This window comes from Pocillopora verrucosa, chromosome 11 (assembly GCF_036669915.1).
Source record: "Pocillopora verrucosa isolate sample1 chromosome 11, ASM3666991v2, whole genome shotgun sequence".
NCBI classification, from domain to species: Eukaryota; Metazoa; Cnidaria; class Anthozoa; order Scleractinia; family Pocilloporidae; genus Pocillopora; species Pocillopora verrucosa.
This window is the reverse complement of record NC_089322.1, coordinates 9,981,190-10,007,061: the sequence shown is the minus strand read 5'-3', so window position 1 is coordinate 10,007,061 and position 25,872 is coordinate 9,981,190. Positions and strand designations below refer to the sequence as shown.

The 25,872-nt window shown below is 37.1% G+C and overlaps 2 pseudogenes; both read left to right on the top strand.

Annotated features, from left to right (window-relative positions):
* The first annotated feature begins 2,154 nt into the window (after nucleotides 1–2,154).
* Nucleotides 2,155–3,568, top strand: LOC131786806 (neuromedin-K receptor-like; annotated as a pseudogene).
* Nucleotides 3,569–7,885: 4,317 nt separating this feature from the next.
* LOC131769218 (hemicentin-2-like) lies at nucleotides 7,886–21,754 on the top strand (annotated as a pseudogene).
* The last annotated feature ends 4,118 nt before the right edge of the window (nucleotides 21,755–25,872 follow it).

Genomic DNA, 25,872 nt, shown 5'->3' with positions numbered 1-25,872 from the left:
AGTTTGTCATCACGATAACAAAGGAGTCAGTTAGGATTTGTCGATGTTTTGCAGTTATAAAATACACCAGCGCTCGAGGAAACAACATTTTTTTAACTGAATCGATAATTTCAAGATGCAACAGAAGGATAAGTTGTAAATGCCTCTGTTATCAATATTCTGATCCACTGTATTGCTGAATTGCTGAAGTGTTTCAATCCAGATCGACTGACCATGGCATATATCTCCCCGACTTATCTTTCCTCTGATATAATACTATGCCGGCTAAAGACAATCGCAACTTTTTATTACTTCTGATAGATAGATTTATCCAAGCCTAAAAGCGGAGTTCTTGTTAGTTTATTTTCTAGCCCCTCATTATGATAAAACTGTAATAAAACTCTTCAGCATTGGCTGTAGAAGAGTTTCTTAAAGGGGATTAAGAGAACAGTCCGGGGGTGGGGAGGCAAGGGAAGAATTGGCGACGTCTGGAACCTGGGGACGACGTTCTCACAACTTGCGATAAAACGCATGCTAGTCAGCGGTATCTCCGAGCAGCTGAGGACCTTCGTTGTTGTTCCTGATGTTTTGAGCAAATTTTCGAAGATAGAGAATCTTTTCTTCTTCAGAGGAAGTGTGCGATGTCAGCATCAGTTGAAATTATACTCTTTTGAGCGTGACTGATAATTTTTAACTACTTCGAGTTTAGACATTAGCAGTCTATTGAAGAGTGTACACGTGATAACAGTGAATTAGTAAATCAAGACGCCAGAATCGTATGGGCTTCTCCTATATCTTCTCTTGAAGTTGCCAGGTATGACTGCTTGCCCCACCATTTTCCCCCTAACGTTTCAACCTCCTCTGTTTCGCGTAAAAATGAAAAAGAAAAGTCATTTTCAACTCGTATTTGAACCTTTAATTTCTTAAAAATTTTCCTCTTTTGGCTATTATTCTTTCATGATTGTCCTCTGGCTGGAAATACACGGCGTCTTTTTGAGATTCTTTCTGTTATTTAAAGCCCCCTACGGACAAACGTCGTTATAATTAAGTGATCATGCTTTATCCATCAGTGTTAGCAGCCGAAGGGACGAGATGTAAACGTGGAATGCGAACTCTTGCATCTACGGGATTATAATCGAGTCAATATATCTTTAAAGGTGGAAAACCACTTTCCCATTTTTTCTTTAGTAAATCTCGTAAATGTTTCTTTTCAAGCTAGAGTTGCAAACTCGATTCCCGGGTTGACACACGCGCATGCGATAAACACCAAACCAAATAGGATCTTTTCTTTCTTTATTCCTTTTCCTATTCCTTGGGGCGTTATTATATCGAAGCGGTCAACTGAAATTATTACGTAGAGAAATCACCTGAGTATTGTGATCATAGCTTAAGAATAATCTCGATTTTGGAAACCAGCACGTGGCAGTTAAAGGAACCCAAAGAAAGGTAAAAACGAGCAATAAATTTCGCTTTGAGTAACAACTGCGAGCTAGATAACATAATCACAAAATAATTTATTGCTTTCCAACGTTCGCGGGTCTTGATTACTTTATCGAGGATTACGGTCTAACTTGTCTTCGATTCAAAAACGATCTTGATCACACGGGGTCTTATCTTGAACTAAAACGCTAACTATAATTTTCTGTCTAAAAAGAACTAATCATGGGGGCGTCAACCTAACCAGAAAATATTTCGCAACTTTTCTCGGAAGCGGTAACACTTAGCTTCAACGGAAGCAGTTACAAATCTTAGTTTTCCCTTTTAGGAACGAATTTCACCACGTCAAACAGGGTTTTCAATAGCACAAGGGAAACTAAAGCATTTTGCTTTACTAGTCAATTTTATTCTTTTTTAAAGATTTTTATTGCCCTGGTGTTTTTCATCATCTTTTTCTCTCGTGATGCGAAAAATACGCCGAAACCATCTTTCAAAATAACTTACTGGGATGACGAAAAAGAAGGTTGACACAAAATTTGCTCTTCCATCATTCGATAATATGGGTGGCAAGTGGTTTCCCAAGAGTAAGGTTTCTTAGAAAAGTTTTTATTTTCCATTTTCATTTCTTTAACTAAGCTCGGATCTCAGATTTTTCCCTCATGATCGAAATAACCGATTGACACAATTTTAGTTCTGAAAAGTGCAGCACATTTTTGACCAATAAAAAATAAGCTTATCATGTTTGTTTTCTTCGTGGCGGTCACAGCGTTCGTCTTCTCTCTAACAGCCGTGGCTTTAGACTTCTTCTCCGGAATTGTCCTTCCCATGCAAAAGTTCCCTCGCTTTAGGAACAAAAAGATCTTCATTTCCACAATTTGGATCACCTCAATGTGTCTGATGACTCCATGGCTGATCACAACCAAAGTTAAGAACTCCAGGATAGAATTTAAGTTTACTCAGTTTGGCGAGACTCAAGCAGCTTTGAGAGGTATCTTTCTTTACATCGTATTCACCATCTACTTGTTGCCCCTGATTACCACGTGCATTCTCGATGGACACGTCTGTCACACACTGCACAGGCACAAACTGCCGGGCATTGCCATCAACAATCGTGCAACAACTCGTTTACTGCACTAAAATCTAATTGCATGAGTATTTTTCTGAAATCAGGTTAATCTATACACCATTGCCATGAAAAGCAAACAAGGATAAAAGAAAGCACATAGTCAGTTTCCATGCCACTTTTTGCTTGTATTCATCATAATTTTCTCTATTTCTATTCAACTATGATGTGGCAACTAGAGTGATTTTACTAGACCCATGAAACTGCAGTTACTGTACTATTAGTTAGTATTACGCACTATTTCCATTGTTTTCTTTTATTTAGTTTTGACTACTACGCACTTATTGTTAGATACTATTTCACGGTAAATTGTTATCTTCGCGCCATAATCAATCCTTTAAATTACGTATTCTCGATGGACACGTCTGTCACGCACTGCACAGGCACAAACTTCCGGGCATTGCCATCAACAATCGCGCAACAAGCGTCAAGTGATTCATATGTCGATAGCTGTCGTTGTTGCCTTTGCACTTTGCTGGCTTCCAGCGCATGCGTATCATATGATTTTAGCCATTGACTTCAGTGTGCGAGAATCGCTGTCATATTATTTTATGCTGTTATGCTATTGGTGTGGACATGCAAACAGCGTTGTTAACCCGTGGCTCCTGGTATACCTTAAGAAGAAATTCGGTGCCGCAGTTAAGAGAATGATAACCTATCCGAGAATCTCATTTGCTATCAAGAATAATGAGAGCGTAAGAAGTGTAACTAGACTGCCTATCAGACCCGATTGTCCAAGTAAGAGAACATTACCAGTTTGAAAGTTCTGTGTGAGGATTATTGTTAACTCTTCATAGGTTTTATATTCAAGTTGTAAAATTTGCAAGCTCATTATAAGTCCAGCTACCAGCAGTTGAAGTGTTTCCTTGACACCAAATTAATTTAATTCAGATCGATGGATTAGGACTCTGCAGAACGTGATCCACTAAATCAAGGGTTGACTTAACCTGTTTTGTCTCCATGCAGCATTTGGCTCGCATGATGATATAATTCAAAAACATAATCATTATCATAGAATATATATGTAAATTTTTGCCGCCTTGATATGCAAGTGTTAAGGTGAAGAACTTTGTAGAGACCTAGTTGCATCTCATTTTCGCACTTTTCTTTTCATTTCTGATGCCGTTTGTCAACCAAGACCTGACCCACACTCTAGAGAACGGGGGAAGTAGAGCCTTCAAAAGAAACAAATGCAAATTGCGTTCGAAGAAAAAGAGCTCTTAAAGATGGAAGACAATGCTGCACAGCGTCACAACTCATAGAGGTGTTTAGTGTAGACCGGGCTACAAGTTAAAACTGGTGCTTTGTGGATTAGTTTGTCCCATTGGAATAAGGATCACAAATCAAGCCACCTAACCAAACCAGTCTTGGCTTACAGCTTGGGGTGTTAATCGATCATCAGGGCCGAGAGAGACAAGGTAGAATCGGGTCATCAGATTTCACATAAAATTTGGCACTCTGGTCATAACAGACATATGGTGTTGCTCAAAAGGACACAAAAACAAGTTAAAATAGGTTACAGTGTTTATATTTAAAAAACAACACACATACACTCTGAAATAATTCTTGCGGTTTCTCCCGAGATTTAGTAAACGGAACCCGATGATCTAACAATCATTTCCGCAGATTTGTTTCCACAACTAATGATGTTACGCTCTTATGGACCACAATGGTTTTGAGCGACAAACTCGGCATTTCCCTGCGACCATCAAAATCCCCGGACAAACCCAGCTTGATATATTGCGTGACGTGATTGTGCAAATTTTTCCCCTTGCCATATGGCCTGTTTCGCGGGTCCTAAAAATTGAAACCAAAATTAGTTAGAGTAACGAATTAGAATCAAAAGTTATTAACATGGACTGAATTACATTTTAATGAGAATTTTAACTCTTAAGAAGGTTTACTTGATTCATGGAAAGCAAAGATTGGAGCTTTGGGTATTTCAGCCCTGACTTAAGTTCAACCTATACAAATTAGGATTGTAATTCTGTGAACAAAAGGGTTTTTATATACTTTGCTGCTGAAGGGGCAAAGATAAAATAAATATTTCACTCCAGAATATGGTACCACAAAACAATAGAATTTATGTTTGTAGGGATGTGTTTCCAGTGCTGACTCATTGTCATTTAAGCTGCCTAAACCTATTGAGGCTACAAAATCATGTTTCCCAAAAAAAATATAAAAAATACTTTCCAAACAAGAGATAGGTTTGCCTTCTGCTCCATTGAAAAAAATAGTATTGAAGGCTCACAAGACAAAATTGACTTGGGCCAATAAAAATAAAGTAATAATGGAGTTTCTAACAATGGGAAAACAGAATCTAATTGTGGAGGTGACTTCCAAATTGTCAATTTAAGTACATTAAGTTACCTCTAAAGATGAGTGTTTTGCAGCCTGTTTGAGATGATTTTTTATTTGTTGCCCCGATTCTCTGGTTGGCGTCATTATCAATGCCAGGAGTGGTTTCTTGAGCTTGGATGTTCTATTACCAGTTTCTAAGGCTTCTGTAGCATTATTTTTGGTAGCATTTTCTGTAGTTTCACCTGCTTCTTGACTGGACTTGTGGCCAAGGATGTGGGTGAGAATTGGAATCCCAAAGGCTATTGTTTTACCTGAACCCTAGTAAATACACACAATTTTTTAAATTAATACCCTTAAATTATAACCTCCTCAAAAACCAGCCATTCTTGAAATCTAAACTTCTCCCAAGTGATTTTATCATAACTTCAACAGACAATTTCAAGGCACTATCCAACAAATGATATGAGAACTACAAAAACTTACAAGCTGAAGGGACTTATCTTGATAATCTTATGGTAATGCACATTTTTGTATAAATAATGTTCTGTCAACCAACCACAGTAAGATAGATTACATCTACATATAGAAGGAAGAACTATCAAGTTAGTTCTTAAGATCTAGCAAAATTTAACCTTCAGTTAATCAGTCAGTCAGAGCTCTCTCTCAAGAGGTACACTATACACATAATTTCAGCGCAACAGCTCTCCTCAAGAGTGCTTTAATTTAAAAAAGTCATATTTATAATTATTCAACTCTCACTTAGTACCTACTTTAGACATTAATTCAGGTCAAAGACCAGCTCTAAAGTAACAGAAACTGTTTGCTATAATGTGTGAGAAAGTCTTCTTGTATGTAAATGAGCAAGGTGTACATCATAGTAAATACATGTACATGTTGAAAAAGGATTTTTTTCCACTCTCTCTCTCACCCCCTCCAAATAATAATCTAAATTAATGAATACTTTATTAATATATAACAATGAAGTAATATAAAACTTATTGGTAAAATTACATTATTTATAGAAAATCATGTCTTTGCCAACATAATATTATCTACACAAAATGTGTTTGATTCTCTTATTAAAAATAAAATTCATGGACAATCATTGGAGTAAAATTGTACTTTGTTTTGTGCATTTCCCATCCATAATTCCTAAAATTAAATCTTACCTGGAGGATCTTCCACCAGTCTATTGTCAGTGACCATTTCTACTCTGTTTTGCTCTTCTGACTGGGCTTTACTTTGGGCCTTGTTTCTCTTTTTCCTCATCTTTTTTCCCTTTGTCTGTTGGTCCTTCTTTTTGCTTTTTTCAAGTTGTGTGGATGGTGTGGTATCTGTTTGTTTTGGATTATCCTTAAGATTTAAATCAAAAGACAATACTAGGTAGCTTTTATCTTTTTTCCCATGAGCCAAATTTTTGGAGAAAACCAAAAAGAAGCTTTTATTCTTAGATATACATAATAGTACATGTATGATCGAAAAAATGCATGAGCCCTTGGACTAGTGCTGTCTGCTGTCTTTGAAAAATTTAGAACAAATTTCTCTCAAAATGATTTTGATCACTTGATGTACTTCCATGTAGTTCCTATGGAGAGTGTTATTGCTGTTGTTGTTTTCTTTTTAAATGACTGTGAATATATGAAAGTCATATATTTGAACTGTGGATAAAGATGTTAATATGAAAGCAATCTTTGCAGTAATGAACAGTACTTGAGCAGTAGTGAAAATAAGGCCTGAAAAAAAATTCAGGCCTGTATGGGATTTGAACCCATGACCTCTGCGATACCAGTCCAGTGCTCTACCAACTGAGCTAACAAGCCAACTGAGAGCTGGTCATTTTGTTGGTTCCAAATAAACCAGTGAAGTAGAGTAGAGGAATGTGAATATATGAAAGTCATATATTTGAACTACGGATAAAGACACTACTTGAGCAGTGGTGAAAATAAGACCTTGTTAGCTCAGTTGGTAGAGCACTGGACTGGTATCGCAGAGGTCATGGATTCAATCCCCTACAGGCCTGAATTTTTTTTCAGGCCTTATTCTCACTACTGCTCAAGTAGTGTTCATTACTGTGAAGATCACTTTCATATTTGTTTCCTTTTTGTTTGTTTGTTTTTTTCATTCAAGGTATGACTGGCGGTTATCTTAGTTTTGATTCTCATGTCCAGTACACCCAATCCAACTCAGGACAAGAGTCATTCCATTTGAGTCAAATCGAGTCAATTGTACAAAATTTTCAAGCCTGCCTTGTAACAGGTTGAGGATTATTTATTAAGCGTCTTGAAAATCCACTCTTGGTAGGACATTTCCTCCTTAAGAGGCACGGTTTATTCAGATTTCCAGTGTCACAAGATGACTAACCACTAATTAACTTCTGGTGGGTCGATTCGTAAACGATTCAACCAAATGTGGATGTATTGGACAACCCTCAACATTTAATAATTAAACATTATGCATTCAGTTCTTGGATAGAGAAAACAATGACAAAAACAATACATTGCCCTTGGGGAAAACAATAGGATGGGACTGTGCGGAAATTTTACCGGGTAATTTCACCACGTGCTTGAAGTGAATCTTATCTTCTGAATTTAACCATGCGGTACGTTTTAAAGCACTCTAAGCAATTCACCTTCTGCAGCGACCGTTCTTTCATTTTCTTCTTCCGAGCTGGTCCACCTGCACCAATTCCTGTTTCCTTCTAGATCATAGTCTTCCAGGACTTCAAGGGTCACAAATCCATCCATTTCGCCTACAAAGAACGAAGGATCGTCCAATACTACTAACTGGTTCCCATTTTCGCTTCTTCCCTTTCGAATTCTCCTCTGCCAGTATAAAGCAATGAGCAAAGAGCTTTAATTGAGAGACTGAATGTACACGCTCTTTTAAATAACAACAACCGTTCTGGTTTATCCCTGGAGAGTTAATAAAAACACTCTTACGTCGTCCGCCATCATGGATTACCTGCCAGAGAAAGACTGGATATGAAATCGTACTGCGCGCGTTACTGCGCGCATATTCAAACGGGAGTCATGCGCTGTCTGCGCTGATTTATTGCTACATGGCTTTTCTCCCTACGCTGAGTTTGCTGAAACCTTTGTGAAACGTGAATGAAAAGACTAACATGTCGAAAGAACACCGTACATTCAAAGAGGAGTACTCTTATATTGAGCGCTTAAATGGAAACTCGTTTCTTATCAAGAAAGGCTTTGTCTCAAACATGAAGGTAAGTGAACGCGCGCCAAACATCGGATCGGAAGCCCAACTCCAGCTGACTAGCGTGCGCGTCAAAATACATGTCCAACGATTTAATACGTGAGAATGATGATGATAAGCTATGTTCATCGAAATAAATCCCCGTACATCTGCCATATCCGTCAAAGTAATTTCCTTCTTTGAACTAAGTTTTGTTTCAAGAAAAATTGTTTCTGGGACAACTAGATCCCCCCCCCCCCCCTCCACCTTTTCAACCCACGTTACGATCAAATCCTATCCCCCTGCCACCCTCTCTCATGTCAGGAATATTTTCATTTTTTGTTTTGTTTTGATCCAGTCAGTCAATTCACGAACTACAGTCAAACCAGTCTTCAGTGGCACTGTATAATTTTAAGCACTCACCCTGTATTGAATGCCATTCCCATGGGTGACGGCTTAATACAGGTTTGACTGTAATGGAGAATTGTATTTGTCCTCACTTCCTCCATCAAACCCAAATTATATCCATGATTGACTTCATGACCCCTAATTTCTCTCATTTTCCTCAAGTTACTGACTGTGGCATTTTTCTGGAAATTGTTGATGTAAGAATGTTCTAATTAATTAGTACCATGGACAAATTTTTACATACTGTTTCAGATATAAGACTAGTAGAGGTGTACGTTGCAGCCATTCAACTCCAAAGTTAAAACTATTCTTTTTTTTTTCCTTTAAAGGTTGAAGGTGTCTTCTATAAAAATGAGTTGCTTGAAAAGCTAATGTTTGATGAGCTGAAGCACTGGGCTGGAACTCAAGGTACAGTACTCTGAACATTTGGAATATAATACTGTTGTATTTCCTGCATTTGTCTTATTTCTTTTATACAATTAAATGGAATTCCTCTCCATGTATTGGTGGTTTCCTTCTTGGTGTAAAGAAGATTGCAAATATTGCAGCTTTGCCTGGAATTGTTGGTGTAAGAATGATCATAACTTTTTCTTGTTGAAATTACAACTTAGTTTAATTGAAACTTGTTCAATGCTGGACCCAGTTGTTCAAAGGCTGATAAGTGCTAACCCAGGGTTAAATTTTAATCAGGGTATGTTTAATTCTTTGCTTAAAAGCCTTTTTAGAAAAATTTGCTATAGTTTTTCTAGGACATCCAATCTTCAAATTGCAGACTAAAAGAATTGTACATACTGAATTTTATTTGAAAGCTTTCAGATATGAAATCAGATTTCACACTGACTGTTAGTTATCTAAACTCAGCTTTTGACAAAGGGACCCTGTGCTTTCGGGAAGTAGAGAAAGTATAAAGAGGAGATGACAGAAGAGTTTCTTGTTATACAGTTTGTGTTTCCATAGTATTTTTACACAAAGATTTCACTTAAAGTGGTGCCAAATTGAGCATCCAGTTATCCAGTCACATCCAGTTATCCAGTCACATCCAGTTATCTAGTCAGATCCAGTTATCCCATTATTTCAAAGTTTGGGTTTGCTGAACTCTGTCTGTGGGAAAATTTTATTTCTTTCTCAATACATCTAGAAAATTCTGAAATTGAATTTGTCATCTCTGAAACAACTTGTCATCTCATCTATCAAACTTTATGAATGACAATATACCCCCAGCCAGAGCAAGTTTTAATCATTCTCTTTTGTTGAAAAGTACTTAATTTTGATAACACGCCAAAACAATACCACCAAACAACAATATCAAAAAAGGCTATGTATCTCAGTTTCTATTCTGAAATGTTTATTCATATTTTTTTTTTACTTGGCCTTCAGAGATCAGTTGGACTACCAGATGTTCATTCTGGCTATGGGTTTGCTATTGGTAAGTTACAATTCACACATTTGTGATAAATAAGGTGACATTTTGTCGTGAATATGTTTGTTGATTGTAGTTGTTTGAAGTATGGTGTCATGTTATTAAAAAAAAAAAAATCATACTTAAGTTATTTGTCAACAATGAAGTTTCCTCGTCATAACTCAAAGTGAGAGCCCTTTGATGAAGTTTATAGTTTCTTTTCAAACTGGTAATGTGCTTAAAACAACTTCGGTTGGTCATGGTGAAAAATTCACTTTCTGAATTCAGTATAGTTGTTTGTCTTGCTATTAAGTGCATATCGTGTCTTCTTCATGCTATAAGGTTGGTAGAAATGCATGACATTATGAAACTCTCTGTTTGGCTGTGATTGTCTGGAATCCCACACAGTAGCATGATGAGGTTATTGCTATAACTCTCTAGGTGGAGATTAGCAATAACGGCAGAGACCATACTCCTCACAGCTGCGCCTTCTGTCTTTCGTAAATTGGTCCAAGATAATAAGAGTATGTAGACCTCAATGCAAGGTTTGAAAAGTCTGCAATCTGACAAAGGGTTATACTTCATATCAAGAGCTAGTGTCATCATCAAACGTTCATTTAGTTACAGCATCTAATGTGTTCAGTGTAAATGATATTGGAATACCTCCGATTTTCCATGGACATGTTATTTATTTACCTCTTAGTTCAACCAAATGTGGATATTTCTGGAGCAAGCAATCTCATCACAGAAGAAAGATAACAAAGGAGGAGGAAGGGTGGTACACTTGTAAGGCAAAGAATGCAGCTGGCTTTTCCACCAAAGACATTGAAATTTCTGTAAAGGGTGTGTTTGTAAAGCTCACAACTTTATTATAAATCAATCATGCATTTGATATGTCTAAGGAGTGTGGATCAATAGTCAGTGGGCCTGACTTTAGATTAAGGGGTCTGGGTCTGAGCTTAGGGTAGGGTCGTTGTAGAAAATTATGGGAAAAATTGAAAAAATGCAAGGACTTTCAACTATTACCTGCAACTGATTCACCAGCGAGGACCAGGTCCTGGATGAGTAATTTGTCACACCACTTGATTAGCTTTTTATTGCAAAGAACTGGAAAGTCTCTATACTTGTTCTTTTGTTCATGTTATAAAATATGATGGTTTCATGGGTAAGTTGGTAATATAGCAGCCTGACTGACATGGCTTTTGAAAGCATTTGTTTGATATTATCAAAAAGTGGTCCATTGTCTTCTTCTTCTTCTTCTTCTTCTTCTTCTTCTTCTTCATTTTAATTGTTATTTATTTATTTATTCCTTTTTTAATATTATTTTTTCTTTTTGTATGTGGGAGGGGGGGGGGGGTGGCTTCTAATTTTGCAATTTTTGTTCATGTGCTTACTTTGCAGCTCCACCCCGTGTTAGTAATAATTTTGTAACTTTTGTTCATATGCTTACTTTGCAGTTCCACCCCTTGTTAGTAATGAGTCTAGAAATCTCACCATTGCATTGAACTCCACATTTACAAAAGAGTGTTATTTGAGAGGTGATCCACAAATCACGTCTGTCAACTGGACCAAGGATGGAGTGCTCCTTAGTAAAAACAACACCTTGGTTATTAGACAAGTGATGTTTAAAGATAAGGGCAATTATGAATGTACTGCTAAAAATGATTATGGCAAAGCAAACTCTTCCTTCAGGATCGATGTCACAAGTAAACTTTATATTGTAGTTTATGTCATTGATCAAACTTTTAACTTAACAAAGCATTTGTTTTAAAGTTTAAGCCAAATTTAAATAGACCTATTTTTTTTTCTCTTTTCATCCATTTCCTTTGAAAATGTTGACGACCAAGGAACTAAGGAGTCATGATCTTATGATACATTTTCATTAGAGTTAAAGGTAGTTCATCAACTTGGATATGAGTGTATCATTACCTAAATATTAATGACTGAAGTTGGAAAGAGATTACAAAGGAACATTCATATAACTTGTTTCAAATTACCAACTTTAGTACTCTTTTTTCTAGAAAAAGGTTCCTGGTCACATACAGTTGATTCTGACTTACACACACCCAGATTGTAAATGAAGCTAAATCCGTAACCAAAGAAATGATTAAAAACACCTTCCGCTTTTAAGAAATTGCAAATCCTGTGGTCTACTCTAACATTTTTATCCGTGAACTCATGTTAAAACGCACAACTTGGATACGTCAAATGACAGATTTTCTTTCTTTCTTTTTTTTTAATACAGAATGCAAATGTTTTACATTGTTTTGATCATCAATGCCTAATAACTTTTGAAATTCAATATAAACTGTTAAAGAAAGGAAACTGGTAGTCATTGACCATGTGTTTTAACATCACACTCAACAACCAAAAAGAAAATGAGAAATGTTATTTGGAAAACTGGGGAAAGGTAAGGTTAAACAGTATCTCTTTATGCTAAGCGCGGAGAAAAACTTTGGAAAAAATTGACCATGGTCAAAAATAGGCTTGAACATCGCGTTTTCTTGTGACCATCACTATGCAAACCTTATTAATTTTGGATTTTTTTTTTTAATTTAAGTCTCTCCCCAGACTATAGAGCCTCCAATAAACCAGTCTGTTACCGAGGGAAACTCTGTGAGCTTTAGTTACCGAGCTTCAGGTGTGCCAACACCAACATAAGTCTGGGTTTTTAATAATGCTGACCTGCCATCTGGTATCAATCAATTCAATCACAAAGGAGAATCATTCCTGGAATCTTCAAGCGTCACAAAAGGGATGGAAGGGACTTACAAGTGTAAAGCGAAACATAAAGCAAATACAACTAGTTCCTCTGCAACACTGCGTGTAAACGGTAAGTGTAATGAAAATGACGATAACGATGACGATGACGCCGACGATAACCATGGCGATGAGGGTGACGAATGTGGACCAGGATTTTAATCAATTTCCTTTTTCTTAACGTAGGAAAAGCTTCTGCTCAAGTTGTTCCAGATCAGTATCCAGCACTCACAGCAGGAGACAACCTGACATTGACCTGCAACGTCAACGAAGAAACAATAAATGTAACTTGGAAAAAAGATGAAGACTCACCACCCGAAAGAGCAAAGATTGATACACGATTCGATGACAGAAAAAGTAAACTTGCTATAACTGAAGTTGTGAAGGAGGACAGTGGTGTGTATTCTTGTGAGGCACATAACAAGCTCGGTTTTGTTGCCCTTTCCTCTTTAAAAATAAACGTCAAAGGTAAGCTGGTGTTACTGTTGTGTCTTAAAAACATGAAACTCTACTGATTAAAAAGTATATTTCTGAGTAGATTGAAACTATTCTCTAGTTAAAGACGAAACAACTATGGGTCACCTGACCGTTCGCATGAAATTACCTTGCCTCGCTCTATAAATTTCAGGTATTTTGCTTTTAAGAACAGGTGTCAATCACGGGTTAAAGAATGTGCCAAGCTATTCCAAAGCTATTCCAAACAACTTGAATTTTATTTGTACTTTTGCTTCTGTCGAGATTTGTCTAATGGTCATTTATCTATCTCACACAATTTGCTAAGCAAGTGCCACGAGCTATGCAAAGTTTCAACACTCTCTGGTATTACATTGGTGGAACAGTGGCGGCAGCGATTGTCATTTCGCCAATTGCCTGGTATTTCCGCAAGCGCCGAAGGACAGGTGACGTCCATTTTTCTGTATTATTTCAGATTTCTTTGTCTGAAAGTAAAAGAAGGAGATGTTTTATAAGAATAACTCGCGTGCGGCCAAAAAAAGCCAATTTTAGAGTGTTTTCGCATGTGTATATGGTGTCATCATGATTATCATTTCTGTTATTGCTTGCGGTGTTTTGATAATAATTACAAATTAAGAAAATATCACGTCTCTCCTAATTTGTGCAACTTCGAACTACGCTGCCTTTACACAAATATTTTATCAGAATATTTGATTTAATAAATTAATGCAAAGTTTTACCTTCTTTGTCCCCTTTAATTCATCATTTGGAATTGCAGCTATGGCTCTGTCAGGCAACTCTCAAATCATCGGAAAAAAAAAAAACACCATTACCTTCCTAATGGGTCATCAGCTTGCATGATGACGATAACAAAAATCATATCGCAGTGACTTTACTTTTATCGTGTTTATGATGTATTATTGACATTCATCAAGTGCTGTTAGAATCGGTTTCATTAGTTCCTTTGTTTAATTTTTTTTTATCTCTTTAGTATCTTCTATCTATTTTCGGTTTGATTAATTCATAGATTTAAGAGAGAATTTTTCTGGAGACCGCGTGAAATCAAAAAAATGTGGCACATGCCTAGAAAAAGCCCTACCTTCATACTTCGCTCAAAGATACCTTAGGGTAAGTCTATAAACGTGGTATAATTTTTTTGTTCAGAACTGTTTTTATTTTCTAGAAAATCACCAAACACTATATCGAGCCCCAACCACCATAACAGTGGCCGAAATGAAGCCGACGAGTAGGGCATCAAAAACGTTATTCTTCAAAAGCGCAAAAGAAAGCAAGTCTTTCCGAATATTATCTATTTGTATACGAGTTATTAACAAATGATTTGAATCTAATAACGGGATTATTGACATAACTATGAATTATTGGCGAATATTTGAAAATCGCCAAAATTTGATTGATTAAAAATTTCATTTTGGAGCAGTTTTTCAATAAAAATTTTTCCTGCTCGGTATAACTCGGAATCACTTGAGATGAGCATTACTGAAAATTGGAAACGATGTTCTTTTCAAGGATATAAAAATTAATTTGGGGCTCTTAATTACTGCGAAGAAATAACCCGATCTATTTCGTGCAAATCGCAACGCCGCCGTGTAAACAACCGCAGATAATCCTATTATTCTTTTATTATCGAAGCCATAATTTCTGCAAAATCTTACCGCTTTGAGCTGTGCTTTATCAGAAACTCAATATGTTACCCTTACCTTCTGAAACCAGTGATTAAGGAGTGATGTTTCCATTATTTTTGTTTCAAATCGCCATGTTCACTTGAAAAGTGTTTACAACGTCCAGCTCGGAGCTGTTCATAAATCATCGCAAACCATCGCAACTCTTGACTTATTTCTGCTTCCATACAACTCCAGTATATACAAAAGTCTTTTTAGCACGATAAACCAGACATCGCTGTACCGAGTGCAGGGCCAACTAATATTTATTTCTTAGTCAGTGTTATGTTTTAAAAAAACCTGCGCGAATTCACTTAAAAAACGCTGTAGATATCTTTTGAGTGTTTTGAATCAGTGCTATTCTGAAAAACTACTATTTGACGTTTTCGTAAATTTAGTCACCCCCTGGTACTGACTATACATGCGTTGTTATCGACTTTATTTCCACGACTTCGCGCTTGCAAAGATTCTATTCATCAATAGGCACTCTAAGCATGACGTTTAACGGCAAACGGCAAACGCAAGCTTGCCTTTCATTTTGTTACCTTTTTATGGAATTCTTAAAAAAATCCTGCACAAAAAATAAAATAAAATAACACATTCACGACAAACACAAACCTACTTAATTCCGTGTACACACGCCTAGAGACAGACGACAGAAATTGAATTTTTGACGTTCGCGGGAAAAACAAACGTCATGCGTAACCTCTCAAATGACGAACTTCCCAGTTAACTAAAACAACTGGAAGTTAATTGTCTAGTGCTCCGTGATTATATACATCACCTACGTGTCCCTAGTGGATCGATAAGGTCTACCATGACCTTCAGTGGCAGGCAGACAGGTTCCACGGTGAGGCGTTCTTTTCTAATGACACAGGAAAAATTCTACCGACTATGTAAACAGAACAACAGACTAACAATTTCGTGCTTTATCTAAGCACTTTGAACGTTAAACTTCACTAAAAACGTAAATCTTCGAGTGAGACATTACGTGTTATTTGATATCGCCTGACTGTAGGTCATTACAATTACATTTTTTAAAGCTTTGGACTTACACAATCTCTATTTTTTGTTTTTGTTGTTGTTGTTGTTTTTTTTTAATTTTCCTTACGATAGCGTGCTCATCAATTTAAACCTTTCGATTTTGTACCTTGATTGCTACGATGATAATGGCCATCGCTAGAAACTTGACAGTTTTCTCAACTCGAACTCGGAAAAAGTTGTTTCCCGTCCCTTAATCAATTAATCGGCCATTCTTTGAGATCCCGAATTCTCGACAAGACAGAGGCGGCGTACCCTCGGAGATTCAAGAAATCAGGAAGTTCCTCCATACCAGCTAACTGAATGGGTTTTATAAAGCAAAAAAAAAAAAAAGAACGAAAGAAAGAAAGGAAAAGAATACAGTGTCATATACTTTAGGTGTTTTCCTGGTCAATGACACCAATATTCAAGCTACATGAAGTTCGTCACTGCTGACAGGTACAGCTAAAACAAAGGGCTTCGATCTTGCTCACGTAAGGCTGCTTACGATGAACGGAGATATCGAGAAACCGAAATATCGGAAGGCAAAGTGAATATCGATGCCCGTGCTAAAATGAGATCGACTTCTGATTCAACATCATTCACGCCCACAGCCTGTTTGTGCGCTGAGATGTTTTTCTCACATAAGCGCAGAGGGACTATAAGAGAAGCTTTTCCTGCAACTCGACTTCGCTTATCTTGGGAGCAGCCTCTCCCAACTAATCTTTGAAAGGAGCAATTGATTTCCATTTGGTACGCTCACCTCTTAAAAAAATCGGCGGCCAAACGAAAACACCATTTTAGTTTGCTTTGGAAAATTTATGGCGCGACGCTCATTATATGGTTAGAAACCGTGCCTAATCTAATTTATTTTTTTAGCGCATTATTATTATTTAGAAAGCTACTCCCAATTTAATTTTTCCACTCCTGCACCTGTCTACCCTGCAAGCCGTCACAATTTACAAAATAGGATAACACATTTTTTTACGTCGTTAAAAATTAATGCAGTGAAATTTCCTCTATGCTGTAGTAACATATACCTAATTCATTTAGCAGTCTAGGGTGACGCATGAGTGGTATCGCGCTTAAAAAATGCAAACAACGGTAATTTTAAATTCTGGATTTAAAACTTTTTCCCGGAAATAAAAAATAGGGGATAAGAAGGAAAGAAAATAAGAGCGTATTGGTAACCGAGCCTCCTTTCGAGTGACATGTTATTGCGTGACACCATCGCAAAAAACCAACGTCAATGATTCATTTCATCTGTCAGGATGCTCTGGCTCGTTCTATAAAAAAACAAACTTCCATTCTTATTGTGAAAGGAAGACTTGTAAAATGTGAGTGTTCCAAGCTGAAATATGGTTATAACTGTCCAGCAATGCGACGTTTCCGGCAGGAACCTTCGTGAGATGTTTTCACTGTGATTTGGTATACACCGCCTGTAGTGCTGTACTATCGAAGCTGTTGTCAAGTCTCTTTATAACAAGATTGAGGCAAGGAACCAATCTTAGAAAGGTGTTTTTCGCCAGGTGAGCCTAAGAAATCCAGTTTACAATCTAGTATAGGTCAAAGCGATAAGATTTTGTTGGAATTATGGCTTCGATAATAAAAAGCCTAATTGGATTATCTGCGGTTGTTTACATGGCGGCATTGCGATTTGCACGAAATAGACCGAGCTACTTCTTCGCAGTAATTAAGAGCCCCAAATTAATTTTTATGTCCATGGAAAGAACATTCTTTCCACTTTGTAAAAATGCTCATCTCAAGTGATTCCGAGTTATACCAGGTAGGAAAAATTTTTTATTGAAAAACTGCTCCAAAATGTAATTTTTAATCAATCAAATTTTGGCTATTTTCAAATATTCGCCAATAATTCATAGTTATGTCAACAAGCCCGTTATTAGATTCAAATAATTTTTTAATACCTCGTATACAAATAGGTAAAATTCAGAAAGACTTGCTTTCTTTTGCGCTTTTGAGGAATAAAGGTTTTGTTGCCCTACTCGTCGACTTCATTTCGGTCATTTTATGGCGGTTGGGGCTCGATGTAGTGTTTGGTGATTTTCTAGAAAATAAAAACAGCTCTGAACAAAAAAATTATACCACGTTTATAGACTTACCCTAAGGTATCTCTGAGCGAAATATGAGGATAGTGATTTTTCCGATCATGTGCCACCTCCCACGCGGTGATAAAAAAAATTCGCTCTTAATACTTTGAAAAAAAAATTGAAATGCACGCAGCAAACTACGAAGCTATTGTTGAACCTCATCCGATTGACAAAGTGTACTTAAATAATAATAATTACTGATATGTTTTGTAATAATTTATGCTACTGGTTAAGTAAAAACATTGTTTCTCGCTATCGGCAAGAGAGATTATCTCTCCAATCAAGTTATCCTGGCAAATCAATTTTTCCTTCTGATTTCTCTTTTCTTTTTATCACTTTTCTCTGTTTTGAAACTGAAAGTATACAATGTTGGTTACCTATATTTAGTTCTGACCAAGAGCGGTGAACCGTGTCCTGCTTCAAGACGTTATTGGACGAGGGGCGTTCGGAGCCGTATGAGTTCACCAAATGGACAACCGGGAAATCGGATAGTGGACGCTAAATATTTCACGAGTAAGCCTCCTTCTATTCGTTATATTGATAAATATGTTGATCTCAGGGGCGGTTATGAAAATATTTTATTTGGGGAGAGGCGGAGGGGGGGGGAAGGGGGTGGTCCCCTCTTCTTCACTCAAGGTTACGCGCGGAAAAAAAAAGAAGAGGAGGCGGGGGGGGGACAAAGAAATAAGATAACAACCAGTATGGTAGTAAAAGTGATCCTGACATTGCAGTGATCCTGCAAGTAACTCAAAAGGCCACAGGCATGGCATGGGTTAGTAGGGTGGGTGGGGGGAGGGGTGTTGCGGATACCCTCCATCCTCCCTCTATATCCGCTGCTGAATCCAGTAGGGTTTTTTTTCTCCCTTTTGGGCCTATTCCCCACTTACCAGTGACTGATTATCCCGGGTTGAGGTGGGCGGTCTAACAGACTGACTACACGGTGTTTTTCGCTGGGAAAAGACATTTACGGAACAAAAGATGTGAAGCATCTGCAGTGATGGTAAAACTAAAGAAAGCAAGATCTATTGGTAGGATTTAAACCTCAACTGGATCCAATTCGGCCTTTATACTCACGGTCAACTCAGCCATGGCAATCTGCTTGCTGTGAAAATTATCATCCAAACGGAAATAGGAAGATGCAAGGTTTTTAACTCTAACAGATTCTTTCTGGCTTGAACTTGCATGGAACAAATATATTAATCAGAAGGTGTCTCCATTAATGTATATTTTTGTTGTAGCCACTGCTGGAGAGGAAGGAAGGAAATGTTTGATGAGAGAAATTGAGCTGGGGAAACTTATCGGTGAAAACGTTCCGCCAAACACTGTAAAGTTCATGGGCTGTGTTACGAGACAAAGTAAGTAATATGCGTACAGCATCTTTTGTAGGTATAATTAATAACATATTATGTTATTAACGATACTACGAATGCTGAATGAACCCTCTTAGGACCTCAATATAAGTTCCGTAACTCGGATGTTCACGGAAGGAATTTTGTCTTTGTCTTCGAGAGCATGTATCCATCGACAGTTCACAAAGATCTCGGTCGGATAACCTGAAATCTCATTAACGGGGCTATCCGGCTTTTCCCTTTAACCTATGACAAATTTTTGAAAATAAATTCCTGTAAGGGTAGATCCCCAAAAACGAGTCCTTCGTGTAGGCCAAACTGCTTTATGAAAAAAATCATCGGCAATGCGTTTTTTTTATATGCAGTAGGAAGCCTAGACATGGGGTTTATTCTCTCTTTCCTTTGTTTTACGTCTCTTAAGTTCACCCTATACTCATCATGGAGTACATGCCATGTGGTGACCTACTTGGTTACCTGAAAAAATGCCAAGGAGCGAGGGATCGGTATTATCTTGGTGAGGGAAGAGCTCAGGATTTGTCCAACTACTATCTCGTGTTGTTTTCCAAACAAATCACCGCCGGCATGGTGTTCCTTGGAACGCGAGGGGTAATTGGAATACTTGTCACGTGTTTATTCTAACTCAGAATATTTGCACTGCGGTGGAAAGATGAAATTAGGAGATCCTCTTTCCAGTTGGCTTGTTAGCTCAATTGGTAGAGCGCTGCACCGGTATCGCAGAGGTCATGGGTTCAAATCCTGTACAGGCCTGAAATTTTTTTCAGGTCCTATTTACAACTACTCGTTTCAGTAGTGTTCTTAGCTGCGAGGATCTCCTAATTTCATCTTTCCACCGCAGTGCAAATATGTGAATTTTCATATATCTAAAAATCTTCATTCACTTGGATGTTTATTTGGACCCAATTCATTGACCAGCTCCCAGTTAGCTTGTTAGCTCAATTGGTAGAGCGCTGCACCGGTATCACAGAGGTCATGGGTTCAAATCCCGTACGGGCCTGAAATTTTTTTCAGGTCCTATTTACAACTACTCGTTTCAGTAGTGTTCTTAGCTGCGAGGATCTCCTAATTTCAACTTCCCAATATTTTGTGCATTTTAGAGACTCGAAAACTTTTCAAACTTCTTACCTTACCCCATGTGTTGAAGCAATACTTGCAAGCATTGGTTTTATTTCCATTCTCTCTATAAAAGCTTGAGCTAGGACCATTCTTACTTTTGGCAAGAGAAGTTTTCCAGCCTGTCACGCAATTTACGAGCATTTTAACCTGTTCGGTCCATCTGGTATTTACGGCGGTTGTGACCGTCCCCAGGACATAGATCTGCTCAGTTCTAACCACCTACTCACAACTTCCCTAACTTCAGAGAGAAAACAAGAAACGCACTAAGTATATCCGCGACTTTTAACTACAGAGATTTTCAGTACGCTGGGGAGGTGATCGCACTTACTATATTTTAGCACTCTGCAGCTAACGTATAGCCCTCATTTGTTGCCTTCTTCCTAAGACAGGAGGAACTTCTTAACATGAGCCCTTATGACAAGGCAAAATACTCCAGGCTTGAAGATCTCGGAGATGAAGATGCAGGACCAAATGAGAAAGTTGCAGAGAAGACCTCAGCTAAGAGATTGGGAAAATGGGCCAGTGACCGTCGTTAGGGTACATAATTGTCACTTCTCGGTACTAAACTAAGTGTAGGTTTGTGTTAGTTAAATTTCTCTCTATATAAATAGTAGAAGAATTTGCGAAATCTTTGTCCTTGATTAATAAAATAATAACAATTAAAGCATAAAAAACAATTAATTAATTCATAAAGAATGCCAATAATAAATAATTTAATCGGTTTCGGAATAAGGGAAACTGGATAGATATGAATTAAACTTCCGTCATCGATTAAATCAGAAGAGAAAGAAAGGAAGAAACAAAAAACAACTTACTTGAAAAACGGCTCGTTTATGTCGATAGCTGTACTTGGCGAGCTGTCATTGTTGTATTGTAAAACCATTTAGTAAATTTGTTTGTAGCAGACCTACTAAGAGATCTCCTAACAGCGATATGAAATTTGGTAGTTTGGTAATGAATTAGTCGTCTGGTATTATCTAGCACTGGGGTATTCCTTAACGAAGTATCTTCTTTAAATTACATATTGCATCACTTCTAGTGATTTGTTTAACTTTCAAGTTACCTTTATTTGAAAACAAGCGATTGCATTGTTATTGATATTCAATGTTTTGCTGTTAGTATCAAATGCTTTTGTCATAAACGGAGAGAACCGTCTTAATAGAGTATGAGTTAATTCAAATTAAGAATTTTCTTAAGTGTTTTCGGTTCGTACGAGAGAAAAAAAAAAGCTATTTAAAGGGTACTTGCTGTGGAAGACGGAAACAATTTTGCTATGGCAAAATGGAATGCTTGTTTAAAAACTGGACGAAATGAGAGCACGTATGAGCGTTTAATTTTGTAAACTATTCAAACACAACGAGTTTTATCTAACATAATGTAAGACACTATTAAATATCTGCAATAAAAAGATTAGAGGCTTATCTTATGACTATTTATTGATTACCAAGTCAATTACGATTAAAAACATTCCGTATCCTCATTAAGATTTTGGATGACGTTATCAGGCTGAAGCGATTGGCACATCTTCAAAATAGCATTTTAATGTATATCACTAAATAAAATGTCTACATTTTCAGCTTATCACACTTGAGGACGAAACTATAGGATGTCGTGTCGTTGACGCATGCTTTACTGGTCTGTTTAGAAGTGGGTGTTTGTCTAAGGAAACCTTGAGTTTGTCATCATAATAACAAAGGAGTCAGTAAGGATTTTTCGATGTTTCGCAGTTATGAAATACACTGGCAGTCGAAGAATCAGCAATATTTCTTAACTAATTTGATAATTTCAAGACCCACTTGAAGAATAAGTTGTAAATGCCTCTGTTATCAATGTTCTGATCCACTGTATTGCCGAAGTGTTTCATTCCAGATTGACTGACCATGGCATATATCTCCGCGATTTATCTTTCCTCTGATATAATACTATGCCGGCTGAAGAAAATCACAAATTTTTATTATTTCGTTTATTACCATTATTATTATCATTATTATTATTTATATTATTATTTATCTATTCAATATTACTTTTTTATCAACTATAAATCTCAGCTTATTAATTACCACCTCAGACCCAACGTATAGGCTTTTTACCCCGGGGTTTGCATAATGGAAGAGATATTTCAATCTGGACTTGAATTTAAAAAAGTCGCTCTAAAAGTGCGTGCGAATTTAGCTTAAAATTCCAAAGAAAAAGAATCCTAAAAGCGTGCTGGGTCTTAAAATAGAAATCCAATGCAAGAGAATTCTGGAAGTGCGCGAGATATCAACGTAACAATTGAAGGAAAGAAAACCTTAAAAGTTTAAGCGATACTTACGTAACAATTCAATGGAAGAGGATCTTAAAGGTACGCGAGATATCAAAGTAATAATCGAATGTAAGGCAAGCCTAAAATGCGCAAAATACTAATGCACCTTTCTAATAAAGGAGTATCCCAAGAGTGCATGATAATCTAACGCAATATTTCAATGAAAAAGAATCCTAAAAGTGTGCGAATCATAAAGGTAAAAAATCCAAGATATTAACGTAACAATAGAGTGAAAGGGGGGGGAGGGGGGTACACTCTCACACTTCCAGCCAAGCCTTCATTCTCTTCTTCTAGGGGCCACACTCTAGCACTTTCAGCCAGGCCTGCATTCTCTTCTTCTGGGAGCTATACTGTTGCACTTCCAGCAAGGCCTTCATTCTCTTTTTCTGGGGGGGGGCACACTTCTAGCTAGGCCTTTATTCTCTTCTTCTGGGAGCCACACTCTTGCACTTCCAGCCAGGTCTTCATTCTCTTCTCCTGGGGGGCATACTCTTGTACCTCCAGCTAGGCCTTTATTCTCTTCCTCTGGGGGGACAGTCTCTTGTGCTCCCAGTTAGGTCTTCATTCTCTTCTCCTGGGGGGCACACTCTTGTACCTCCAGCCAGACCTTCATTCTCTTCTTTCGGGTGGGTGCAATCTTCCACTTCCTTTGCACTTCCACCTTGGTTTTCAAAAAGAAAAGAAAGAAAGAAAGAATTTTAATAATCTTCGCACCCTCTGATGTTGATTCTTCGCGCCAAAATAGCTTTAAATGTTGTAATTTGCTTGATCTTATATATATTTTACCTTGATAATGGAGTTATGACTGGTCCGAAACGTTGGATTTTATCATTCGTTTTTACTGTTTTATGTTTAAAGAAGTCTTCTTTGATGTTATTATTATTATTATTATTATTATTTTTATCATCATCATCATTACCATTATTATCATCATCGATATTATCATTGACTGCACGATACCGTTGTCTTTGATGGCGTGACTAATTGCCATTGGTGGGACACCCAATTGGGGATCGGAAGGTTCGTTCCTCTCAGGGCTCTCCCTATTTTCCTTTCCTCTGTCCTCTCTTCTCTTCTTTCTTTCTTTATTACTCTCTTTGTTTGTTTTGTCCCCATGCTCTTGATGTGAGTGGAACCCCAATTCTTACTGAAGGCGATGCGAGTCAATTTGGCTGCTATCATTTATTTTATTTTTATCTGGAATCGGTGCTTTTTTGCGTGAAAGTGATGGTCGTAACTATTATAACATATGTTTTAATGAAAGCAAAGACAGCATTATCTAATGAGACTTATACAAGCTCCATTTTTTTATCATTCCATGGGCTAATTTCCTATGTCATGATGCCGCTAAAAATAACTTTATGACACTCACTTTGCAATTATCCATAAGCTTTGAATCTATATATATCATTGCCATTCTCTTTCTGTCTATTTGGTTACTTATACTTGGTTTCTCTTGATTGTAACGAACAGTATTCAATATTTCATGAACGGAGGAATCTTCGGTAAGAGGTATTTAGCGGTTGTAGCGCTTAAAATCGATTGTCTCACAGATGACCACACAGCTGGCGTTGATGAAAGCAAAGACAGCATTATCTAATTAGACTAATTCAAGCTTCGTTCTTTGATCATTCCGTGGGCTAACTTTCTATATCATAATGCAGCTAAAAATAACTTAATGACTTTGCAATTATCCATACGCTTTGAATCTATATGTTTTTTATTATCACCATTCTCTTTTCCTTTATTTGGTTGTACATACTTGATTTCTCTTGATTATAACTAATATTTTTCAATATTTCATGAATAGAAGAATCTCCGCTAAGAGGTATTAAGCTGTTGACATGCAAAACAGGCTTTACGGTCTAAGGAGATCTGTTATGATAGAGTACGAGTATCAGCCAGCAATGATCTCCGTCTCAGCTTCTCTATAATAACGCCGTCGTTGTCGGGATTTAACGCAAAATTACAAAAGCCTTGGCCCCATAATTGACACATCCTTAGACTTTTTGCGTTTTCCAATAAATACTCTTTTCATGAATGAATTTGGAAGAGGGTTCTTAGTGCAAAATATAGGAGTTTTATTCTATATTTATAAACAGGTCACTTTAAGATCAGGTTTCACGTGCAAGCAACGAAAAGGGCCTTGTCTATCTGCCCAGCTTAACTAGAAATTTCGAATGAGAGAACGCTCCTACCTTTTTTGATATTTTACATTTGTTACCCAACTATCACGTGGGTAGTGAACTGATGAGTGCATTCTGTGGTGACAAAGACGTTTCTAATGTCTAACCCGGATATTTTCTTTAACAAATCAAAAATGAATTTTGTAATAGTTACTTTGAATTCATTAGAGGAGCCATGACGGTTGTTAACCTGTTCGACAGTGATCTCGTTTTAGACCGATGAGGCATCTCTAATGATAGCTTAATTTAGGGCAAAATTGATGAACAAACTCCCCTTTTGTACGAAAAACTTAAGCATGTTGATTTATACAAATGAACATACCTACAGGCGGCCCTCACCGCCTTAAATACAGACATAATAAATGGTTTGTAATAAACAGAATGGTCTAATTGTCTTTTGGAGAACGGTTTATCTCATCTTAAGAGATGTACTTAAAATACAAATAGACAAGTCGCCTTGGGTGAAATGAAATATTCAAATGGTTTATACAATTCAGAAACTGTGCAGCCACCCTTGTTGAACTGATGATTCAATAAAAACACAAGTGGTCAAGTGTTCAGAAGGAGGTATTCGCCGCGCTGTCTACTCGACGTTCAACACGGTAAGAAATTATTTCTGTAGCCTCGTCTACTGGACTCAGCGAGCCTTATTCCGGTAATAATCATTTTTCATGTTTGCCTATTTTACCTTGTTAACTTATAAATTTAAACCTTCATCTTGCTGCAACATCAGTAAGTAAATGATATTTTGGATGAAATCGTTTTTTTCGAGCTGCTGAACTTTCAGTAGCTTAATAATCAGTTGGAGAAAATGAAAGAAAGCTCAAGCTTATATTTCACAATAATATATTTTTTACTATGTAGTTAAAAACTATATAGTGATATATAGTTTACAGTGAAAACTGCTGTACTTTAAATGGAGAATTCTCACCATGGTTACGCGTGACCATGGTAAGAATTCTCCATTTTACTACCTCAAGATAAAATAAGAATCTGAAACAAAAGGAATGACAAAAACACAGTTTAAATGCATCATATT